The sequence below is a fragment of the Entelurus aequoreus genome, linkage group LG28, assembly GCF_033978785.1.
Source record: "Entelurus aequoreus isolate RoL-2023_Sb linkage group LG28, RoL_Eaeq_v1.1, whole genome shotgun sequence".
Lineage (NCBI taxonomy): Eukaryota > Metazoa > Chordata > Actinopteri > Syngnathiformes > Syngnathidae > Entelurus > Entelurus aequoreus.
Window position 1 is genome coordinate 6304097 of NC_084758.1, and position 25433 is coordinate 6329529.

Here is a 25433-nt window from a genome sequence, read left to right on the forward strand (position 1 = left end):
TGTCAGAAGGATTACGGTCCCAAAATTACATTACAATACATTAAAGTTAGGAGATTTTACGAGAAAGAAAAAGTAGAAAATTCCCACAGAATGTGTGCCCTGAACCTATAGCCTGGGGTCGATCAAAGCCGGCCTACTTCTAAGATGGCGCAGAGTATTAAAATCCATTATTTTTTGATTCATACATACAAAGAAGACTAAAAAACTAGCATAACACGTTAGCATGCTAATGCAAGCTAGATGACATAGGACAAGTTAGCATACTTCTAAGATGTCGCCAAGTATTAAAATCCATGATTTTTGGTTAAAACATAAAAAAACCCCTACAAAACTAGCATAAAACGTTAGCATGCTAATGCCAGCTTGATGACATAGGACAAGTTAGCATACTTTTAAGATGGCGCCAAGTATTAAAATCCATGATTTTTGGTTAAAACATTAAAAAAACCTACAAAACTAGCATAAAACGTTAGCATGCTAATGCCAGCTTGATGACATAGGACAAGTTAGCATACTTTTAAGATGGCACCAAGTATTAAAATCCATGATTTTTGGTTAAAACATAAAAAAAAATAATTGAAAAAAACTAGCAGAAAACGCTAGCATGCTAATGCCAGCTTGATGACATAGGACAAGTTAGCATACTTCTAAAATGGCGCCAAGTATTATAATCTATGATTTTTGGTTAAAACATTAAATAAATAAAACTAAAAAACTAGCATAAAACGTTAGCATGCTAATGCCAGCTTGATGACATAGGACAAGTTAGCATACTTCTAAGATGTCGCCAAGTATTGAAATCCATGATTTTTGGTTAAAACATAAAAAAAACCTACAAAACTAGCATAAAACGTTAGCATGCTAATGCCAACTTGATGGCATAGGACAAGTTAGCATACTTTTAAGATGGCGCCAAGTATTAAAATCCATGATTTTTGGTTAAAATATAAAAAAAAATAATTGAAAAAAACTAGCAGAAAACGTTAGCATGCTACTGCCAGCTTGATGACATAGGACAAGTTAGCATACTTCTAAGATGGCACCAAGTATTAAAATCCATGATTTTTGGTTAAAATATTAAAAAAATAAAATAAATAAAAAACTAGCATAAAACATTAGCATGCTAATGCTAGCTTGATGACATAGGACAAGTTAGCATACTTCTAAAATGGCGCCAAGTATTATAATCCATGATTTTTGGTTTAAACATATAACAATTACTAAAAAACTAGCATAAAACGTTAGCATGCTAATGCTAGCTTGATGACATAGGACAAGTTAGCATACTTCTAAGATGGCACCAAGTATTAAAATCCATGATTTTTGATTAAAACATAAACAAATAAAAATAAAATAAACTAGCATAAAACATTAGCATGCTAATGCCAGCTTGATAACATAGGACAAGTTAGCATACTTCTAAGATGGTGCCAAGTATTAAAATCCATGATTTTTTGGTTTAAACATACACAAATAAAAATAAAAAACTAGCAGAAAACGTTAGCATGCTAATGCAAGCTTGATGACATAGGACAAGTTAGCATACTTCTAAGATGGCGCCAAGTGTTAAAATCCATGATTTTTGGTTAAAACATTTTTTTTTTTAACTAAAAAAACTAGCAGAAAACGTTAGCATGATAATGCAAGCTTGATGACATAGGACAAGTTAGCATACTTCTAAGATGTCACCAAGTATTGAAATCCATGATTTTTGGTTAAAACATAAAAAAAACCTACAAAACTAGCATAAAACGTTAGCATGCTAATGCCAGCTTGATGACATAGGACAAGTTAGCATACTTTTAAGATGGCGCCAAGTATTAAAATCCATGATTTTTGGTTAAAACATAAAAAAAAATAATTGAAAAAAACTAGCAGAAAACGTTAGCATGCTAATGCCAGCTTGATGACATAGGACAAGTTAGCATACTTCTAAGATGGCACCAAGTATTAAAATCCATGATTTTTGGTTAAAATATTTAAAAAAAATAAAAATAAAAAACTAGCATAAAACATTAGCATGCTAATGCTAGCTTGTTGACATAGGACAAGTTAGCATACTTCTAAAATGGCGCCAAGTATTATAATCTATGATTTTTGGTTAAAACATTAAATAAATAAAACTAAAAAACTAGCATAAAACGTTAGCATGCTAATGCCAGCTTGATGACATAGGACAAGTTAGCATACATCTAAGATGGCACCAAGTATTAACATCCATGATTTTTGGTTTAAACATATAACAATTACTAAAAAACTAGCATAAAACGTTAGCATGCTAATGCTAGCTTGATGACATAGGACAAGTTAGCATACTTCTAAGATGGCACCAAGTATTAAAATCCATGATTTTTGATTAAAACATAAACAAATAAAAATAAAATAAACTAGCATAAAACATTAGCATGCTAATGCCAGCTTGATAACATAGGACAAGTTAGTATACTTCTAAGATGGCACCAAGTATTAAAATCCATGATTTTTTGGTTTAAACATACACAAATAAAAATAAAAAACTAGCAGAAAACGTTAGCATGCTAATGCAAGCTTGATGACATAGGACAAGTTAGCATACTTCTAAGATGGCGCCAAGTGTTAAAATCCATGATTTTTGGTTAAAACATTTTTTTTTTTTAACTAAAAAAACTAGCAGAAAACGTTAGCATGATAATGCAAGCTTGATGACATAGGACAAGTTACCATGCTTCTAAGATGGCGCCAAGTGTTAAAATCCAGGATTTTTGGTTAAAACATTAAAAAAAAACTATAAAACTAGCATAAAACGTTAGCATGCTAACGCCAACTTGATGACATAGGACAAGTTAGCATACTTCTAAGATGGCGCCAAGTATTAAAATCCATGATTTTTGGTTAAAACATTAAAAAAAACAACTAAAACATTTGCATTAAATGTTAGCATGCTAACGTTAGCAAGCCAACGTTTTATGCTAGTTTTTTTAGCTCTTTTTTCAATGTTGTAACCTAAAAATCCAGTTTGTTGACATGTGGCGCCATCTTGGAAGTGTGATAATGTCGCTCCTAGTTAGCATGCTAACGTTAGCGTGCTAATATAAGAAATTTTAGCATATTTCCAAGATGGCGGCGAGTATCACAAACCAGGATTTTTAGGCGCAAACACGCCAGTAAGCTCAGTAAGCTCGCCTGTGATTGGACGGTCAGCTTCTCTCAAACCACCCCTCAAACAAGTTCATAAAATCCCGGCGTCGACCCGGAGCCTGAACGCATCACGCTGCCTTCAGGCGTCCCAGATTCCCCTGGTCATGTTGACGCACCGAAGCACACGAGTCAGATTCAGTGGAAAGTGTGGTGAAAAAACACCGGAGTGGATGTTTATTTCATGCTCTCTCGGTCATCGGAGCCGCTTACGAGGCCTGGGGGCCCCTATCAAAGATTTAGGTCGGCCGGGGGCCCCTCCCCCCGACCAGCCCGCCCCCCAGATGAGGACCAAGACCCGAGAACTTCTCGGAGAAAGTTGTCTCCCAAAGCCCTGACTAGAACTGGCCTCCAACCTTCTCCTCATTTATTCATGACTTGTGTACACACACACACACACAAACACACACACACACACACACACACACACACACACACACACACACACACACACACACACACACACACACACACACACACACACACACACACACACACACACACGTTTTTAGTCACTTCCACTGCAACACAAACGTCAACAGAGACAATATTGCACTTGCGGTTCAGCGGATTTCAACACAACTTGTAACTTGTAAGAACAGGAATTCCTGGAAATTTGACGATCGTGGAAAAAATGGTTGTTTGAATTTCCAGGATAAGTGGAATGTGTTAAAGGTGGAATGGTTTGAATCTGTTGAAAAAGGCAGGAATTGTTGAAGTTTGAAAAATGGATGATTCATTTCCGTAGGAATTTCCTGGAAATTTAGGAATTTCGGGAAAAGTGGGAATTTTTCTGAAAATGCTAAAACATTTGAATGTTCTGAATGAGTTAAAATGGTTGGTGTTGGAATTTTTCCAATATCTCGAGAAATGTTGAAGTAGTAGCATTTTAAATGGTACTCGGGAATTCCTGGAATTTCGGGAAAACTGGGAATTCTACTAAGAGGAATGTTTTGACGGTGGAACTGTTGAAATGGGTTGGAAAATGTGAAAGGAGTCATCGCACTTAAAAAGGTTGGAAATAAGGTTAGAAAAAAACCCAGGAATTCCTGGAAATTTGAGGATCGTGGAAAAAATGGTTGTTTGAATTTCCAGGATAAGTGGAATGTGTTAAAGGTGGAATGGTTTGAATCTGTTGAAAAAGGCAGGAATTGTGGAAGTTTGAAAAAATGGATGATTAATTTCCATAGGAATTTCCTGGAAATTTAGGAATTTCGGGAAAAGCGGGAATTTTTCTGAAAATGCTAAAACATTTGAATGTTCTGAATGAGTTAAAATGGTTGGTGTTGGAATTTTTCCAATATCTCGAGAAATGTTGAAGTAGTAGCATTTTAAATGGTACTCTGGAATTCCTGGAATTTCGGGAAAACTGGGAATTCTACTAAGAGGAATGTTTTGACGGTGGAACTGTTGAAATGGGTTGGAAAATGTGAAAGGAGTCATCGCACTTAAAAAGGTTGGAAATAAGGTTAGAAAAAAACCCAGGAATTCCTGGAAATTTGATGATCGTGGAAAAAATGGTTGTTTGAATTTCCAGGATAAGTGGAATTTGTTAAAGGTAGAATGGTTTGAATCTGTTGAAAAAGGCAGGAATTGTGGAAGTTTGAAAAATGGATGATTAATTTCCATAGGAATTTCCTGGAAATTTAGGAATTTCGGGAAAAGCGGGAATTTTTCTGAAAATGCTAAAACATTCTGAATGAGTTAAAATGGTTGGTGTTGGAATTTTTCCAATATCTCGAGAAATGTTGAAGTAGTAGCATTTTAAATGGTACTCGGGAATTCCTGGAATTTCGGGAAAACTGGGAATTCTACTAAGAGGAATGTTTTGACGGTGGAACTGTTGAAATGGGTTGGAAAATGTGAAAGGAGTCATCGCACTTAAAAAGGTTGGAAATAAGGTTAGAAAAAAACCCAGGAATTCCTGGAAATTTGATGATCGTGGAGAAAATGGTTGTTTGAATTTCCAGGATAAGTGGAATGTGTTAAAGGTGGAATGGTTTGAATCTGTTGAAAAAGGCAGGAATTGTGGAAGTTTGAAAAATGGATGATTAATTTCCATAGGAATTTCCTGGAAATTTAGGAATTTCGGGAAAAGCGGGAATTTTTCTGAAAATGCTAAAACATTTGAATATTCTGAATGAGTGTTGGTGTTGGAATTTTTCCAATATCTCGAGAAATGTTGAAGTAGTAGCATTTTAAATGGTACTAGGGAATTCCTGGAATTTCGGGAAAACTGGGAATTCTACTAAGAGGAATGTTTTGACGGTGGAACTGTTGAAATGGGTTGGAAAATGTGAAAGGAGTCATCGCACTTAAAAAGGTTGGAAATAAGGTTAGAAAAAAAAACAGGAATTCCTGGAAATTTGATGAACGTGGAAAAAATGGTTGTTTGAATTTCCAGGATAAGTGGAATGTCTTAAAGGTGGAATGGTTTGAATCTGTTGAAAAAGGCAGGAATTGTGGAAGTTTGAAAAATGGATGATTCATTTCCATAGGAATTTCCTGGAAATTTAGGAATTTCGGGAAAATCGGGAATTTTTCTGAAAATGCTAAAACATTTGAATGTTCTGAATGAGTTAAAATGGTTGGTGTTGGAATTTTTCCAATATCTCGAGAAATGTTGAAGTAGTAGCATTTTAAATGGTACTAGGGAATTCCTGGAATTTCGGGAAAACTGGGAATTCTACTAAGAGGAATGTTTTGACGGTGGAACTGTTGAAATGGGTTGGAAAATGTGAAAGGAGTCATCGCACTTAAAAAGGTTGGAAATAAGGTTAGAAAAAAACCCAGGAATTCCTGGAAATTTGATGATCGTGGAAAAATGGTTGTTTGAATTTCCAGGATAAGTGGAATGTGTTAAAGGTGGAATGGTTTGAATCTGTTGAAAAAGGCAGGAATTGTGGAAGTTTGAAAAATGGATGATTAATTTCCATAGGAATTTCCTGGAAATTTAGGAATTTCGGGAAAAGCGGGAATTTTTCTGAAAATGCTAAAACATGTTGTGAATGAGTTAAAATGGTTGGTGTTGGAATTTTTCCAATATCTCGAGAAATGTTGAAGTAGTAGCATTTTAAATGGTACTAGGGAATTCCTGGAATTTCGGGAAAACTGGGAATTCTACTAAGAGGAATGTTTTGACGGTGGAACTGTTGAAATGGGTTGGAAAATGTGAAAGGAGTCATCGCACTTAAAAAGGTTGGAAATAAGGTTAGAAAAAAACCCAGGAATTCCTGGAAATTTGAGGATCGTGGAAAAAATGGTTGTTTGAATTTCCAGGATAAGTGGAATGTGTTAAAGGTGGAATGGTTTGAATCTGTTGAAAAAGGCAGGAATTGTGGAAGTTTGAAAAATGGATGATTAATTTCCATAGGAATTTCCTGGAAATTTAGGAATTTCGGGAAAAGCGGGAATTTTTCTGAAAATGCTAAAACATTTGAATGTTCTGAATGACTTAAAATGGTTGGTGTTGGAATTTTTCCAATATCTCGAGAAATGTTGAAGTAGTAGCATTTTAAATGGTACTAGGGAATTCCTGGAATTTCGGGAAAACTGGGAATTCTACTAAGAGGAATGTTTTGACGGTGGAACTGTTGAAATGGGTTGGAAAATGTGAAAGGAGTCATCGCACTTAAAAAGGTTGGAAATAAGGTTAGAAAAAAAACAGGAATTCCTGGAAATTTGATGAACGTGGAAAAAATGGTTGTTTGAATTTCCAGGATAAGTGGAATTTGTTAAAGGTAGAATGGTTTGAATCTGTTGAAAAAGGCAGGAATTGTGGAAGTTTGATAAATGGATGATTAATTTCCATAGGAATTTCCTGGAAATTAAGGAATTTCGGGAAAAGCGGGAATTTTTCTGAAAATGCTAAAACATTTGAATGTTCTGAATGAGTTAAAATGGTTGGTGTTGGAATTTTTCCAATATCTCGAGAAATGTTGAAGTAGTAGCATTTTAAATGGTTCTAGGGAATTCCTGGAATTTTGGGAAAACTGGGAATTCTACTAAGAGGAATGTTTTGACGGTGGAACTGTTGAAATGGGTTGGAAAATGTGAAAGGAGTCATCACACTTAAAAAGGTTGGAAATAAGGTTAGAAAAAAAACAGGAATTCCTGGAAATTTGATGATCGTGGAAGAAATGGCTGTTTGAATTTCCAGGATAAGTGGAATGTGTTAAAGGTGGAATGGTTTGAATCTGTTGAAAAAGGCAGGAATTGTGGAAGTTTGAAAAATGGATGATTAATTTCCATAGGAATTTCCTGGAAATGTAGGAATTTCGGGAAAAGCGGGAATTTTTCTGAAAATGCTAAAACATTCGAATGTTCTGAATGAGTTAAAATGGTTGGTGTTGGAATTTTTCCAATATCTCGAGAAATGTTGAAGTAGTAGCTTTTTAAATGGTACTCGGGAATTCCTGGAATTTCGGGAAAACTGGGAATTCTACTAAGAGGAATGTTTTGACGGTGGAACTGTTGAAATGGGTTGGAAAATGTGAAAGGAGTCATCGCACTTAAAAAGGTTGGAAATAAGGTTAGGAAAAAAACAGGAATTCCTGGAAATTTGATGAACGTGGAAAAAATGGTTGTTTGAATTTCCAGGATAAGTGGAATGTGTTAAAGGTGGAATGGTTTGAATCTGTTGAAAAAGGCAGGAATTGTGGAAGTTTGAAAAATGGATGATTAATTTCCATAGGAATTTCCTGGAAATTTAGGAATTTCGGGAAAAGCGGGAATTTTTCTGAAAATGCTAAAACATTTGAATGTTCTGAATGAGTTAAAATGGTTGGTGTTGGAATTTTTCCAATATCTCGAGAAATGTTGAAGTAGTAGCATTTTAAATGGTACTCGGGAATTCCTGGAATTTCGGGAAAACTGGGAATTCTACTAAGAGGAATGTTTTGACGGTGGAACTGTTGAAATGGGTTGGAAAATGTGAAAGGAGTCATCGCACTTAAAAAGGTTGGAAATAAGGTTAGAAAAAAACCCAGGAATTCCTGGAAATTTGATGATCGTGGAAAAAATGGTTGTTTGAATTTCCAGGATAAGTGGAATGTGTTAAAGGTGCAATGGTTTGAATCTGTTGAAAAAGGCAGGAATTGTGGAAGTTTGACAAATGGATGATTAATTTCCATAGGAATTTCCTGGAAATTTAGGAATTTCGGGAAAAGAGGGAATTTTTCTGAAAATGCTAAAACATTTGTATGTTCTGAATGAGTTAAAATGGTTGGTGTTGGAATTTTTCCAATATCTCGAGAAATGTTGAAGTAGTAGCATTTTAAATGGTACTAGGGAATTCCTGGAATTTCGGGAAAACTGGGAATTCTACTAAGAGGAATGTTTTGACGGTGGAACTGTTGAAATGGGTTGGAAAATGTGAAAGGAGTCATCGCACTTAAAAAGGTTGGAAATAAGGTTAGAAAAAAAACAGGAATTCCTGGAAATTTGATGATCGTGGAAAAAATGGTTGTTTGAATTTCCAGGATAAGTGGAATGTGTTAAAGGTGGAATGGTTTGAATCTGTTGAAAAAGGCAGGAATTGTGGAAGTTTGAAAAATGGATGATTAATTTCCATAGGAATTTCCTGGAAATTTAGGAATTTCGGGAAAAGCGGGAATTTTTCTGAAAATGCTAAAACATTTGAATGTTCTGAATGAGTTAAAATGGTTGGTGTTGGAATTTTTCCAATATCTCGAGAAATGTTGAAGTAGTAGCATTTTAAATGGTACTAGGGAATTCCTGGAATTTTGGGAAAACTGGGAATTCTACTAAGAGGAATGTTTTGACGGTGGAACTGTTGAAATGGGTTGGAAAATGTGAAAGGAGTCATCGCACTTAAAAAGGTTGGAAATAAGGTTAGAAAAAAAAACAGGAATTCCTGGAAATTTGATGAACGTGGAAAAAATGGTTGTTTGAATTTCCAGGATAAGTGGAATGTGTTAAAGGTGGAATGGTTTGAATCTGTTGAAAAAGGCAGGAATTGTGGAAGTTTGAAAAATGGATGATTAATTTCCATAGGAATTTCCTGGAAATTTAGGAATTTCGGGAAAAGCGGGAATTTTTCTGAAATGCTAAAACATTTGAATGTTCTGAATGAGTTAAAATGGTTGGTGTTGGAATTTTTCCAATATCTCGAGAAATGTTGAAGTAGTAGCATTTTAAATGGTACTATGGAATTCCTGGAATTTCGGGAAAACTGGGAATTCTACTAAGAGGAATGTTTTGACGGTGGAACTGTTGAAATGGGTTGGAAAATGTGAAAGGAGTCATCGCACTTAAAAAGGTTGGAAATAAGGTTAGAAAAAAAAACAGGAATTCCTGGAAATTTGATGAACTTGGAAAATTGGTTGTTTGAATTTCCAGGATGAGTGGAATGTGTTGAAGGTGGAATGGTTTGAATCTGTTGAAAAATGTGGGAATTGTTCAACTTTGAAAAATGTCCCATTCATTTCAATGGAAATAACATGGACATTTGGGAATTTCTGGAAAAGCGGGAATTTTTATGAAAATGCTAAAACATTTGAATTTTCTGAATGAAATGACAATTCTGAATGGTTGGTGTTGGAATTTTTCCAATCTCTCAAGAAATGTTGAAGTACTGGCATTTTTAATTGAGAAATGGTACTATGGAATTCCTGGAATTTCGGGAAAACCGGGAATTCTTCCAGTTCAATTTTTTTTCCCCGATTTTTGTCCTGACTAAGAGGAATGTTTTGACAGTGGTACGGTTGAAGTGGGTTGAAAAATGTGAAAGGAGTCATCGCACTTGAAAAGGTTGGAAATAAGGTTAGAAAAAAAACAGGAATTCCTGGAAATTTGATGAACGTGGAAAAATTGTTGTTTGAATGTCCAGGATGAGTGGAATGTGTTGAAGGTGGAATGGTTTGAATCTGTTGAAAAATGTAGGAATTGTTCAACTTTGAAAAATGTCCCATTCATTTCAATGGAAATAACATGGACATTTGGGAATTTCTGGAAAAGCGGGAATTTTTATGAAAATGCTAAAACATTTGAATTTTCTGAATGAAATGACAATTCTGAATGGTTGGTGTTGGAATTTTTCCAATCTCTCGAGAAATGTTGAAGTACTAGCATTTTTAATTGAGAAATGGTACTATGGAATTCCTGGAAAACTGGGAATTCTTCCAGTTCAATTTTTTCCCCCTGATTTTTGTCCTGACTAAGAGGAATGTTTTGACAGTGGTACGGTTGAAGTGGGTTGAAAAATGTGAAAGGAGTCATCGCACTTGAAAAGGTTGGAAATAAGGTTAGAAAAAAAAACAGGAATTCCTGGAAATTTGATGAACTTGGAAAATTGGTTGTTTGAATTTCCAGGATAAATGGAATGTGTTAAAGGTGGAATGGTTTGAATCTGTTGAAAAATGTGGGAATTGTTCAACTTTGAAAAATGTCCCATTCATTTCAATGGAAATAACATGGACATTTGGGAATTTCTGGAAAAGCGGGAATTTTTATGAAAATGCTAAAACATTTGAATTTTCTGAATGAAATGACAATTCTGAATGGTTGGTGTTGGAATTTTTCCAATCTCTCGAGAAATGTTGAAGTACTAGCATTTTTAATTGAGAAATGGTACTATGGAATTCCTGGAATTTCGGGAAAACTGGGAATTCTTCCAGTTCAATTTTTTTCCCCCGATTTTTGTCCTGACTAAGAGGAATGTTTTGACAGTGGTACGGTTGAAGTGGGTTGAAAAATGTGAAAGGAGTCATCGCACTTGAAAAGGTTGGAAATACGGTTAGAAAAAAAACAGGAATTCCTGGAAATTTGATGAACTTGGAAAATTGGTTGTTTGAATTTCCAGGATAAATGGAATGTGTTAAAGGTGGAATGGTTTGAATCTGTTGAAAAATGTGGGAATTGTTCAACTTTGAAAAATGTCCCATTCATTTCAATGGAAATAACATGGACATTTGGGAATTTCTGGAAAAGCGGGAATTTTTATGAAAATGCTAAAACATTTGAATTTTCTGAATGAAATGACAATTCTGAATGGTTGGTGTTGGAATTTTTCCAATCTCTCGAGAAAGGTTGAAGTACTAGCATTTTTAATTGAGAAATGGTACTATGGAATTCCTGGAATTTCGGGAAAACCGGGAATTCTTCCAGTTCAAATTTTTTTTCCCGATTTTTGTCCTGACTAAGAGGAATGTTTTGACAGTGGTACGGTTGAAGTGGGTTGAAAAATGTGAAAGGAGTCATCGCACTTGAAAAGGTTGGAAATACGGTTAGAAAAAAACAGGAATTCCTGGAAATTTGATGAACTTGGAAAATTGGTTGTTTGAATTTCCAGGATAAATGGAATGTGTTAAAGGTGGAATGGTTTGAATCTGTTGAAAAATGTGGGAATTGTTCAACTTTGAAAAATGTCCCATTCATTTCAATGGAAATAACATGGACATTTGGGAATTTCTGGAAAAGCGGGAATTTTTATGAAAATGCTAAAACATTTGAATTTTCTGAATGAAATGACAATTCTGAATGGTTGGTGTTGGACTTTTTCCAATCTCTCGAGAAATGTTGAAGTACTAGCATTTTTAATTGAGAAATCGTACTATGGAATTCCTGGAATTTCGGGAAAACTGGGAATTCTTCCAGTTCAAATTTTTTTCCCCCGATTTTTGTCCTGACTAAGAGGAATGTTTTGACAGTGGTACGGTTGAAGTGGGTTGAAAAATGTGAAAGGAGTCATCGCACTTGAAAAGGTTGGAAATAAGGTTAGAAAAAAATAGGAATTCCTGGAAATTTGATGAACTTGGAAAATTTGTTGTTTGAATTTCCAGCATAAATGGAATGTGTTAAAGGTGGAATGGTCTGAATCTGTTGAAAAATGTAGGAATTGTTCAACTTTGAAAAATGTCCCATTCATTTCAATGGAAATAACATGGACATTTGGGAATTTCTGGAAAAGCGGGAATTTTTATGAAAATGCTAAAACATTTGAATTTTCTGAATGAAATGACAATTCTGAATGGTTGGTGTTGGAATTTTTCCAATCTCTCGAGAAATGTTGAAGTACTAGCATTTTTAATTGAGAAATGGTACTATGGAATTCCTGGAATTTCGGGAAAACTGGGAATTCTTCCAGTTCAAATTTTTTTTCCCCGATTTTTGTCCTGACTAAGAGGAATGTTTTGACAGTGGTACGGTTGAAGTGGGTTGAAAAATGTGAAAGGAGTCATCGCACTTGAAAAGGTTGGAAATACGGTTAGAAAAAAAAACAGGAATTCCTGGAAATTTGATGAACTTGGAAAATTGGTTGTTTGAATTTCCAGGATAAATGGAATGTGTTAAAGGTGGAATGGTCTGAATCTGTTGAAAAATGTAGGAATTGTTCAACTTTGAAAAATGTCCCATTCATTTCAATGGAAATAACATGGACATTTGGGAATTTCTGGAAAAGCGGGAATTTTTATGAAAATGTTAAAACACTTGAATTTTCTGAATGAAATGACAATTCTGAATGGTTGGTGTTGGAATGTTTCCAATCTCTCGAGAAATGTTGAAGTACTAGCATTTTTAATTGAGAAATGGTACTATGGAATTCCTGGAATTTCGGGAAAACTGGGAATTCTTCCAGTTCAAATTTTTTTCCCCCGATTTTTGTCCTGACTAAGAGGAATGTTTTGACAGTGGTACGGTTGAAGTGGGTTGAAAAATGTGAAAGGAGTCATCGCACTTGAAAAGGTTGGAAATACGGTTAGAAAAAAAACGGAATTCCTGGAAATTTGATGAACTTGGAAAATTGGTTGTTTGAATTTCCAGGATAAATGGAATGTGTTAAAGGTGGAATGGTCTGAATCTGTTGAAAAATGTAGGAATTGTTCAACTTTGAAAAATGTCCCATTCATTTCAATGGAAATAACATGGACATTTGGGAATTTCTGGAAAAGCAGGAATTTTTATGAAAATGCTAAAACATTTGAATTTTCTGAATGAAATGACAATTCTGAATGGTTGGTGTTGGAATGTTTCCAATCTCTCGAGAAATGTTGAAGTACTAGCATTTTTAATTGAGAAATGGTACTATGGAATTCCTGGAATTTCGGGAAAACCGGGAATTCTTCCAGTTAAATTTTTTTCCCCGATTTTTGTCCTGACTAAGAGGAATGTTTTGACAGTGGTACGGTTGAAGTGGGTTGAAAAATGTGAAAGGAGTCATCGCACTTGAAAAGGTTGGAAATAAGGTTAGAAAAAAAAACAGGAATTCCTGGAAATTTGATGAACTTGGAAAATTGGTTGTTTGAATTTCCAGGATAAATGGAATGTGTTAAAGGTGGAATGGTTTGAATCTGTTGAAAAATGTGGGAATTGTTCAACTTGGAAAAAAATTCCCATTCTTTTCAATGGAAATTTTGGGAAAAGGGAATTTTTTTGAAAATGGTAAAAAAAACGTAAATGTTCTGAATGACTTGAAATGGTTGGTGTGTGAATTTTTTTTTTTAAACGGTGGAGAAATGTTTAGGTAACATTTTTAATTAAGAAGTGGTAGTACGGAATTCCTGGAATTTTTTCACTTTAAACATTTTTTTTTTTTACAGTGCATATTTTTACCTGCACGTCGATTCTCGTCTCTGCAACCTGGGGTCACGTAGCAACGCCCGCACCTAAACGTGACACACACGCGAACAACAAGTTACAATCCAAGTGTCAGATGTTCTCCCTCCCAGCCCAGGGACTCCCCTCATCCGTGGACTGATCATCCTCCGTTGCCGTGGAGACGGGAGGCTTCATTTAGCCCAGTGTTTCCCGGGCAGAGTCCCCGCAGTTATTTCCATCAGTGATGCTGACAGATTCCCTGGCATCTGTTCCCACTTTGGAGGAACACGTTGAGCAGGCAGATTCCATCCGGACCCCCTGCTGTGACTTGTAAACCTTCAGAACCGACACAGTGAGTGCCGGAATATTCTAGTGTGCACTTGAGGAACACAATCTGAACTTGTACTTGTAAACACTATGTAGAGCATATCAGCTGTAATACACTTGTCCACCACTTGTGGCAGTAATGAGACTATGAAACAAACAGCAGAAGTCTGCAGCTAAAGCCAAGTTTCCTAAGCACAAAAAATATGACTAAAATGTCCCTATATTTGTATTTGTACTTAAAAACCCTTGACATGGAGGACCAGAAAGACAACTTCCATGTAGAGTTCAGGCCACTTATAGAATGAGGTTCGGACTTTGTGAAACAGTTTTTTTGTCTCGAAGTGACCCCACATCTTTGTTTGACGCAACTAGGAACTTGGCCCCTCAAGGGCCCTGGGTCCGTTGAAAGGAACGTCAGCCCTCCTGAAGGTATCACAGTAAGATCACTAATTCAGCATTAATATTTGAGTAGGGGTCCTCTGTAGTGGAAAGAACAAAGAACCCTTGACATGGAGGACCAGCAAGACAACTTCCATGTAGAGTTTAGGCCACTTTTCGAATGAGGTTCCAACTTTTTGGAACAGTTTTTTCTCCACAATCATCAATCAATCAAAGTTTATTTATATAGCCTTTAATCACAAGTGTCTCAAAGGGCTGCACAAGCCACAACCATATTTTCGGGTCAGTGACCCTAAATCTTTGACGCAAAAGTAGTCTCCAGGCCTCAGACTCGACCAGGACCTTGGCCCCTCAAGGGCCTAGGTCCCGTTGAAAGGAACGTCAGCCCTCCTAAAGGTATCACAGTAAGACCACTAATTCAGTGTTCATATTTGAGTAGGGGCCCTCTGTTGTGGAAGAAAGAACGAAGAACCCTTGACATGGAGGACCAGAAAGACAACTTCCATGTAGAGTTCAGGCCACTTATAGAATGAGGTTCGGACTTTGTGAAACAGTTTTTTGTCTCGAAGTGACCCCACATCTTTGTTTGACGCAACTAGGAACTTGGCCCCTCAAGGGCCCTGGGTCCGTTGAAAGGAACGTCAGCCCTCCTGAAGGTATCACAGTAAGATCACTAATTCAGCATTAATATTTGAGTAGGGGTCCTCTGTAGTGGAAAGAACAAAGAACCCTTGACATGGAGGACCAGAAAGACAACTTCCATGTAGAGTTTAGGCCACTTTTCGAATGAGGTTCCAACTTTTTGGAACAGTTTTTTCTCCACAATCATCAATCAATCAAAGTTTATTTATATAGCCCTTAATCACAAGTGTCTCAAAGGGCTGCACCAGCCACAACCATATCTTCGGGTCAGTGACCCTAAATCTTTGACGCAAAAGTAGTCTCCAGGCCTCAGACTCGACCAGGACCTTGGCCCCTCAAGGGCCTAGGTCCCGTTGAAAGGAACGTCATGTCAGCCCTCCTAAAGGTATCACAGTAAGACCACTAATTCAGTGTTAATATTTGAGTAGGGGCCCTCTGTAGTGGAAGAAAGAACGAAGAACCCTTGACATGGAGGACCAGAAAGACAACGGGGCCTAGGTCCCGTTGAAAGGAACGTCAGCCCTCCTAAAGGTATCACAGTAAGACCACTAATTCAGTGTTAATATTTGAGTAGGGGCCCTCTGTAGTGGAAGAAAGAACGAAGAACCCTTGACATAGAGGACCAGAAAGACAACTTCCATGTAGAGTTAGGCCACTTGTAGAAGGTTCGAACTTTTTGGAACAGTTTTTTTCTCCAGAATCATCAATCAATCAATCAATCAAAGTTTATTTAAATAGCCCTTAATCACAAGTGTCTCAAAGGGCTGCACAAGCCACAACCATATCTTCGGGTCAGTGACCCTAAATCTTTGTTTGACGCAAAGTAGTCTCCAGGCCTCAGACACAACCAGGATCTTGGCCCCTCAAGGGCCTAATGTCCGTTGAAAGGAACGGCAGCCCTCCTAAAGGTATCACTTAGACTTAGTTCCTCCCGTTAGGCAGAAAGCCTTCGCCCATTCCGTTCGATCAGGGGGGATTTCTTCAGCCTTTGCCAAGTTGAGGTCTAGAGCTTCTAGGTTTTTGAGGAAATTTCTTCTCCATGTGTGTTTTGGACGTTATCTTCTTCGTTTTCCGTCAGGGAGCCATGACATTGCTACCTTGGGGTTAGGTTTCGGTGGCATTCTGAGTATGTGACCTGCGAATTTCATCCCGCGTGTTTCTATGTCCTGGCGGAGGGGTTGTGTTTTAGTTGGATTGTGTTCCTCTTTGTTGGAGATGTGGTCAGTTTACTTGATCTTCAAGATGTTTCTTAGAAAGGCAGCCAGCTTTTTACTCATTCTTACCGTGGTTTTCCAGGTCTCACTGGCTTAGAGTGCTGTAGGACGTACAACAGAGCTGAAGAGCTTGATTTTTGGGTGGTCCACCACTGGCCCATATTGGCTGCGCTCTTCTGAAGACGACTGTGACTTTACCGACGCAGGACTTGATATCCGTCTCAACGTTTCCATCCAATGTAAATATGCTTCCAAGGTATGCGAATCCTGAGATGTTTTCCGACAGCTCTCCATTTATTGTTGGCCGTTGGTCTCCAATCTGCATGGTCTTTGTCTTTTGGCAGCTGATCTTAAGTCCCATCTATACTCTAGCCTTTAAATAGACCCCCTTTTTAGACCAGCTGATCTGCTGTCTCTCTTTTCTGCTCTGCCCCCCTCTCCTGCATGGAGAGGTTATCAGGTGACCACATATGAGGCGTTAGCTGTTCAAAGTTGGGACCCAGGGTGGACCAGTCCTCTGTGCATCAGTCGGTGACGTCTCTGGACTGCTGACTTGTCTCCATTCAAGATGATTCCCTGCTGGCCCCACTATGGACTGGACTCTAACATTATTAACTGTATCCACTCGGCATCCATTGCACCGGTCGCCCAGGGTGGGTCCCTTCCAAGGTTTCTGGTTGTTCCCATTGGGTTGAGTTTTCTCTTGCCCTGATGTGGGATCTGAGCCCAGGATGTGGTTGTGGCTTGCACAGCCCTTTGAGACACTTGTGATTAAGGGCTATATAAATAAACTTTGATTGATTGATTGATTCATCTCGGTATCATGGACTGGGTCTTAGAGGTCCAAGGTTCCCCCAGAAAGGATTCAGCTCTGAAGGTCCTCGATTGCGGCAGAAAGTCCCACATTGGACAAGGGCGTCTTGTTGGTCTATTTCGGACGTTTTGAAGTGGTTGAAGAACTTATTAGAAGTTTCAACTGGTACACGGTCGACTAAAAGGAAATTATACGAGAGAGCCTGATCTCGTTTCAATTGAAATCCTTTTCTTTGAGCTCATGTGACAATGAAAACCAAATAAAACGCAGTACCATGCACAGTACTACTTGGACTACTTTGTGTATTTTATTTTGCCAGAATAAGAGTGTCCACTGAAATGGACGGTGGCCCTTAGGAGGTTTGGATGTCAAAGCACATAATCTGTCATTGTGTTTGTCCATCTATCCATTTTCTACCGCTTAACCCTTTCGGGGTCGCGGGGGGTGCTGGAGCCCATCTCAGCTACAATCGGGCGGAAGGCGGGGTACACCCTGGACAAGTCGCCACCTCGTCGCAGGGCCAACACAGATAGCCAGACAACATTCACACTCACATTCACACACTATGGCCCATTTAGTGTTGCCAATCAACCTATCCCCAGGTGCATGTCTTTGGAGGTGGGAGGAGCCTATCCCCAGGTGCATGTCTTTGGAGGTGGGAGGAGCCTATCCCCAGGTGCATGTCTTTGGAGGTGGGAGGAGCCTATCTCCAGGTGCATGTCTTTGGAGGTGGGAGGAAGCTGGAGTACCCGGAGGGAACCCACACAGTCACGGGGAGAACATGCAAACTCCCCACAGAAAGATCCCGAGCGCAGGATCGAACCCAGGACCTTTGTATTGTGAGGCAGACGCACCAACCCCTCTACCACCGTGCTGCCCCCATCGTGTTTGTGTTGAGCACAAAGAAGAGCCATCTTGCGTTTATAAAAACGCTCAATATTAGAACTGAACCTCGTCAGAAAAGCCTGACAAAGTCTTGGCGTCGAGTATTTCCCTGTGAAGAATCATCTTTTTCAACGACTTCCTTGCCCCTCCCTCATTTTTTCCCACCCCACTTCCTGTCAGCTCCAGAAGGGCGCGTGTAGCGAGAGAGATTAGTGACGTCGTGGCCCCGAGGCGTTCTGCGACCCAGACCGGCGACAGGAAGCGAACAAGTGGCCGTCTGTTCCGCCGTCACCAAACCATCCGTCACGCTCTCCCCGGCATGGTGACAACCTCACGGACTCCACAAAACGGCTTTCTTCTCATGCAACGTCTTCTTCGTGTGCCCGCATCAATAACGTATATGGCGTGAATCTTTAAAGCCCCCACCCCCCCACGGCTGCAGCATCGCTAACAGGCTCCGACAAGAACTTCACGCCGGGTGCACTAATGCAGGAAACCTCAACAGGGCTGCGATCTCTTTCTTTTAGCGTACGTTTGGCGCTGATGATGTCGGGCCGCTACTTTGAGAAGGCCCTTCTTTTCCTTTGAGGATAAATGACCGATTTACATGAAATATTTAAACTCTTAGTCCCAATAATCCCCGTGACGAATGTGGTGCCTAAAATGGCCCGGTCCAGACCTCTTGGGTCCGCCAATCGTCCCTTGAAAAGCATCTCGGTGCTGTATTTACAGACAGAAGTTGGCAATGCTGTGAAGGGACCCACTTTGCCCGGCCCTTGAATTAGGAACAGTCTGAAACATGTAAACATATTACTGTCACAGATTGAGCCAATCAGAGCCAGTGTGTTTAATTGTTCGCCATCTTTGAAGATTAGCTTACCTTGACTGTCACTCTGCCACAGTTTGCTGGTTGCTAGTGTGGAGAATGCATATATGTTTAAGAGTTCTTTCTTTATTCATAGTCATGTTTATAGCAGCTAGTACTTTTCCTTTGTGTATTCTACCAGTTTCTCTTTGTCTTCAGAGGTCTGTTTAGTGTCTTAACCATTGGAATGTGAATACATCCTCCACTTCTTCCTTATCAGTGTTGCGAGAGGGAGAGGTGGGGGCTTTCTTTGTGTGCAAGAAGTTGGCTCTTCCGTTTGAATGTCAGATCAACTAGAGTAGCCGATATGAATGTATTGGTTAAGCTGATCTCCTGAAATTTCAGTAAAACTTGATAATATTCCTATTCTGTCTTGATGGTCCTTCTTACTCAGCATATATGTCTTCGAAAGAACTTGGGATTGACCAGTAACTTAGATTCCCTGGGAGGAAGAGCTGGTCGACACAACACTAGCAGTTTCTGGAAATCGGACTACAAAATGTGACTTTTTACCAAAATAAAACATCCATCCATCCATCAATCTTCTTCTGCTTATCCGAGGTCGGGTCGCGGGGGCAGCAGCCTAAGCAGGGAAGCCCAGACTTCCCTCTCCCCAGCCACTTCGTCCAGCTCCTCCCAGGTGATTACCAGGCCAGCCGGGAGACATAGTCTTCCCAACGTGTCCTGGGTCTTCCCCGTGGCCTCCTACCGGTCGGACGTGCCCGAAACACCTCCCTAGGGAGGCGTTCGGGTGGCATCCTGACCAGATGCCCGAACCACCTCATCTGGCTCCTCTCCATGTGGAGGAGCAGCGGCTTTACTTTGAGCTCCCCCCCGGATGACAGAGCTTCTCACCCTATCTCTAAGGGAGAGACCCGCCACCCGGCGAAGAAAACTCATTTGGGCCGCTTGTACCCGTGATCTTGTCCTTTCGGTCATAACCCAAAGCTCATGACCATAGGTGAGGATGGGAACGTAGATCGACCGGTAAATTGAGAGCTTTGCCTCCCGGCTCACCAAAATAAAACATTTTCTTCAAAAAAATTGAGAAATGTGTGGGGGTTTGGAGATGTTTTTTTGTCTGACGGGGAACATGTGGCTATTAAGTCCATTAGGTACATGCTAACTTATGACTATTGCTACATCACTTCTTTACAAACGTCATTTGGCAGCCGAGAAACTTGTCGGAGAGTCGACCCGCACTCTCGCTCCTGATTAGTGAATGATCACTAATCAGGAGACTTGTCATGCCAGCTGCCGTCCATCTGGCATCTTTGTTTAGTGTGATGAATATTAATGTCGTATTTCTACGTGTGCAGCCCACAATGACACCAAACTATGCAATTAGGTTTAGGGCCACACAATGTGGGCCGCGGGTTTGAAAACCCTTTGGCCTTTGGCTGGTCCCAGGAAATGTTCCAGACTTTCTAGTCATTGTCCATTGTTCTCCGAGATGTTTTCTTCTTTTGGCTTCCACTCAACTGCTATTTTGGGCATCCATGTCATCCATCCCTCGTCTGTGTCCTAGTGTGTGTCCTGGTGTGTGTTTTAGTGTGTGTCCTTGTTTGTGTCCTAGTGTGTGTCATATGGTCTCTCCATCATTCCCTTAACTTGTAAATGTTTTGTCCTTAGTTGTCATTCGCATATAGTTAAACTGATACAACTACTATATAATAATAATAATAATAATAATAATAATAATAATGATAATTATAATGATAATAATAATAACAATAATAATAATAACAATTACAACAAGTGCAGCTGGAAAAGGCTCCAGCACCTCCACAAACCCAAGAGGGACAAGCGGTAGAAAACAGATGGATGAAAAATACATATAATATTAAATAATCATAAAAATAATAATAACAATGGTAATGATATAATAATAATAATAATAATAATAATAATAATAATAATAATAATAATAATAATAATAATAACAATAGTAATACTAATGATAATAATAATTATTATTATAATAATCATAATAATAATAATAATATAATATTAACAATCATAATAATAATGATGATAATAATAATAACAATAATGATACTACTAATAACAATAACAATAATAATAATAATAATAATGATAATACAATATTAATAACAATAGTAGTAATAATACTACTAATAATAATACTAATAATAAAAATAAAATAATAATAATAAAATAATACTAACAACAATAATAATAATAATATTACAATAATAACAATAGTAGTAATTATAATAATAATAATAATAATAATACCCGCGACCCCGAACGGGACAAGCGGTAGAAAATGGATGGATGTATGGATAATAATAATAATAATAATAATAATAATGATAATATAATATTAATAACAATAGTAATAATAATAATAATAATAATAATAAAAATAACAATAATAATACTATAATAATAACAACAGTAGTAGTAATAATAATACTAACAATAATTATAATAATAATACTAACAATAATAATATTAATAATAATAATATATAAAAATTAATAGTAGTAATAATAATAATAATAATAATACTAGTAATAATAATAATGATAATAATAATTTAATATAAAAACTCCTGCTTCGTACACTTTGAGTCCTGTTTCTAACTTGTGATATTTTCTATTTTGGGGATGTTTTCATTTGGGTCACCAAACAATGCCGGCACACTTTCAAGTCTTTTATAACTTATTTTTGTTTAGAACTTTTTTTAATACGTGAACTTTTAACTGTTGAACTTATTTCACAAAGAAAAAAACAAAATGAAAAAATCATAAAAGTTCAAATGAAGTCAGTATCAGACTCTTTTCAGGTGCTTTGCAGGGTTCTCTGCCTCGCTGATATCGCAGCTGAGTGAGCGTGTTTCTGCCTGAACGCAAAGACAGTGGAACTAATTAGGACCCTTTTAGGAGGGGAGAGTACTGCCAGATTTTTTTTCCCCAAGTCTGACTAATTCATGACCAGGGACTAGAAATTGTGCTATAAAAAGGAAAATGTAAAAACATTTGTGATAACGGCGCGGAAGAGAAACAGACAAATAATCTCTAAAATAGTCGCCCCTCTCTAATGCTTTTCTCAAATGGTATCGAAACTGAAAGTTAACTTGACGCGTGTGCCGATTGCAGTCCTGCACAGTGTTTACTTGTGTGTGATATCATGTGCGACACAAGCAGTCCTGCAGAGTGTTTACTTGTGCGTGACATCATGCGCGATACAAGCAGTCCTGCAGAGTGTTTACTTGTGTGTGATATCATGTGCGATACAACCACTCCTGCAGAGTTTTACTTGTGTGTCATATCATGTGCGATACAAGCACTCCTGCAGAGTTTTACTTGTGCGTGATATCACGTTAGATACAAGCAGTCACACTTTGTCCCTACTTCCCCTGGCGGCGCGACCCCGAGATGCAGAGAAGGCAGGCAAAGTGCAAGCGAGCAGTCAGGAACAAGCACGAGTGCACAAGCCCGCTCGCCGCAGTGAATACAAAATGTCCAAAAGTAGTGCAGTTCCCCTTTAAGATTGTGTAAACATTGTGTGCAGTTCTGAGGAACAGAACTTTGTCGATTGTACGGCAAACATGAAATATGTCTTCTACTTCCTGTCAGACGTTCTATCTTGCGTGCAAAAGAAGACTCGGACCTCGCATGGCAACAGCCCCAGAGCAGGTTGCATGCAGAGGTCAGAGGTCACGTCTGCTCTGTCTTCCTCTTGAGAAACAATATGTCCTCATCAAGTCGTCTTTCCACAGCGTTTCCACCTGGAGTGGAGACGTGCTCGAGTGGCATTTAGCCTCAAGGTCTGCGACCGCCTCGCTCTCGCCATCATAACAACAACAACATCAATAATAATAATGATTTAATTAATTAAATTATTTTTAATAATTTAATAATAGTAATAATAATAACAATAATTATTAAAATAATAATAATAATAGCAACAATAAAAATAATAATAATAACAATACTAATAGGAATGATAACTACATAAAAATAATAATCATACTTCTAATAAGAGCAATAAGAATAATAATGTTAATAATAATAATACAAAAATAATAACACAAATACTACTACAACTACAAATAATAAATAAATAATAACAATACTAATATTAAAAAATAATAATACTATAATAACACTTTAATACTAACAATAATAATAATAATATTAAAATTAATATTAATAATAATAAATAAATACAAAATACAAATAATAATATTAATACAACTATGACTACTACTAATAATAATACAAATAATAAAACCAATAATAATAATAATAACAATAATAATAATAATACTAATAAGAATGATAACTACATAAAAATAATAATCATACTTCTAATAAGAGCAATAACAATAATAATGTTAATAATAATAATACAAAAATAATAACACAAATACTACTACAACTACAAATAATAAATAAATAATAACAATACTAATATTAAAAAATAATAATACTATGATAACACTTCTAATACTAACAATAACAATAATAATATTAAAATTAATATTAATAATAATAAATAAATACAAAATACAAATAATAACATTAATACAACTATGACTACTACTACTAATAATAATAATAATACAAATAATAAAACCAATAATAATAATAATAATAATAATAATAATAATAAGAATGATAACTACATAAAAATAATAATCATACTTCTAATAAGAGCAATAACAATAATGTTAATAATAATAATACAAAAATAATAACACAAATACTACTACAACTACAAATAATAAATAAATAATAATACTAATATTAAAAAATAATAATACTATAATAACACTTCTAATACTAACAATAACAATAATAATATTAAAATTAATATTAATAATAATAAATAAATACAAAATACAAATAATAATATTAATACAACTATGACTACTACTACTACTAATAATAATACAAATAATAAAACCAATAATAATAATAATAATAATAATAATAAAAAAATAAATTAAAACAATGATAGTAATAATCATAATAGTAATAATAGTAATAATAAAAAATAGCAACAATAATAAAAATAATAATCATAATAATCCTCATCATCATCATAATAATAATATAATAATAATAAAACAATTATAATAGCAACAATAATAATAATAATCATAATAATGATCAAAATCATAACCATTATAATAATAATAATAATAATCATCATAATCATCATAATAATAATAATATAATAATAATACTAATAATAAAACAATTATAATAATAGCAACAATAATGATCATTATCATAACCATTATAACAATAATAATAATAATCATAATAATAATAATAGCAATAATAATAATATAATAATAATAATAATATAATAATAATAATAACATAATAATAATAATAATAATAATAATAATAATAAAAATAATAACACTGCTGTTGAGCACAAAGACTCTGTGGTCCACAAAGGTTGTACTGTGTTGTCGCTCTGCTCCTTTGTGGTGATGATGTGGAAGCAGCCGGAACATCTGCCCTTTTGTCTGCCACACCACTTCTGACCATCACTACTGGCCACAGGGGGTGGGGGGACCACCCGGGTGAGGAGGGCCATTCCAGGAAGTCCAAAGATAAGTCAAGGAATGACTTCAGAAATTCCTCATGAATTCAAAGTAATGGCCAGTATTAATGTGTCGATATCAGCAGGAATCAAACTTGTATTATTTAGTCGTGTTTAATGTTATAAAATGTTTGATCAGGTGAAAAGAGTCAAACAATGATGACATATTTATTATTAACTGTCTGGAATGGACTTACGCTGTCTTTAAGTTACTTTTTTTTTTTTTTTGATGAAGCTGCTCTCATGATGCAGTAAGTTGAATGATGCGGACACATTTGTTACTTGATACTTTGTAATATGCCTTGAAGACTTTGTATGCGTGAGTAATATGTGACTAGAATTATTGTTTATATTGACAAATGTCACCTTTTATTGTTTAATGATAATTACCTATGTCTATCTTGTGTGCTATTGTGTGCTTAGCTGTTGTGTAGCTGCTAGCTCCTTGTAGCCCATAGCCTAGCATGTTTACTTGACTAAAATAAAACAAATTGTGTGCTTATTGGAGGGCATTTAGATGATACCTGTCTGTCCAGCTTTGCACAAGTAAACACTCTGCTTGCATCGCACATGATATCACACACAAGTAAACACACTGCAAGACTGCTTGCATCGCACATGATATCATACACAAGTTTACACTCTGCAGGACTGCTTGTATCACACATGATATCACCCACAAGTAAACACTCTGCAGGACTGCTTGTATTGCACATGATATCACACACAAGTAAACACTCTGCAGGACTGCTTGTATTGCACATGATATCACACACAAGTAAACACTCTGCAGCACTGCTTGTATCACACATGATATCACACACAAGTAAACACTCTGCAGGACTGCTTGTATTGCACATGATATCACACACAAGTAAACACTCTGCAGCACTGCTTGTATCACACATTATATCACCCACAAGTAAACACACTGCAGGACTGCTTGTATCACACATGATATCACACA

The 25433-nt window shown here is 36.8% G+C and overlaps 1 protein-coding gene across 1 annotated transcript in view; it reads right to left on the bottom strand.

Moving 5' to 3' along the window:
- LOC133645085 (protocadherin-1-like) overlaps window positions 1-25433 on the bottom strand; it is a 458959-nt gene that overhangs the window by 363681 nt on the left and 69845 nt on the right. The window contains exon 4 of the mRNA XM_062039876.1: window positions 13747-13799. The gene's annotated coding sequence lies outside the window, so the exon portion shown is untranslated. The remainder of the gene's footprint in view (window positions 1-13746; window positions 13800-25433) is intronic.